The sequence below is a fragment of the Thunnus maccoyii genome, chromosome 14, assembly GCF_910596095.1.
Source record: "Thunnus maccoyii chromosome 14, fThuMac1.1, whole genome shotgun sequence".
Lineage (NCBI taxonomy): Eukaryota > Metazoa > Chordata > Actinopteri > Scombriformes > Scombridae > Thunnus > Thunnus maccoyii.
The window spans coordinates 29090823-29091748 of record NC_056546.1 but is presented as its reverse complement, the minus strand read 5'-3'; positions in this window follow the sequence as shown (position 1 = coordinate 29091748).

The following is a 926-nucleotide window of genomic DNA, read 5'->3' as shown; positions in this document are numbered from 1 at the left end:
CTAGATGTCTGCAATGACTTTGGATAGCACAGTGTTATCCGATAGAACAGATGACCGGAGCTACAAAAATAAAACCCAAATAGTAATAAACCATAATTTTCCTTTTACAATTGTCAAATTGGTAGAAGCACAACTCCCAATGAATGTTCATGTTGCTTCGTGTCTGCCAGAAAAAAAACTAACGCAGCTTCAACCCAAAGTTTTTTTAACTCCTTAATCAAACATTTAGGGCTCCACTTTTGGTTTTCTACAGATGAAACTCAGTTGTTTTATACCATAATGTCACTAATTTCATTCACATTTCACATCAAATATTGAAGTAAATTGTAAATAAAACACAAATTTCAGTTGTGTTCAGTAAAACAACACATAAATGTATTTTTTAATCTATATTCATTGATCGGGCCTTTAATTTTTCTAAAAATCTTTAATGACAATCTACAAAAAAATGCTTTCTTGTAGATTTTCAGAGTTTTTAGCTAATCTCTTATATTTTTAAAGAATTGTTGTAAGTGTTGCACTGTTTTAGATTTTTTGTGATTCTTTAAACTTAATCCCAATTATCTGTATAGTAGTTATGTCAACACACAAAGAAGCAAGAAGAATTGCCTTTTAGCACTCTTGTTAATGCTAATGAACCAGTGTGAAACCCCAGATCCTCAGGCAGGTGGTAATAACAAATTTATACCTCAGAGTACAGATTGTGTAAATGAGAGTTCAATGAAACGAGATTAGTTGGATCTCCATCAGAGGTTGTATCTGTTCAGTACTGATCTTTGCATCACCATTAAATCCCAATTTTTGTTTGTGTGTGTGTTGTCTATTCCTATTATTTAGGCTGTATTCTTCTTATTGTGCTGTAATCCAGTAGTTGTAGTTTGAAGACAGGTCTGACGGGGACCTGTACATAAAGGTTGAATGACGTC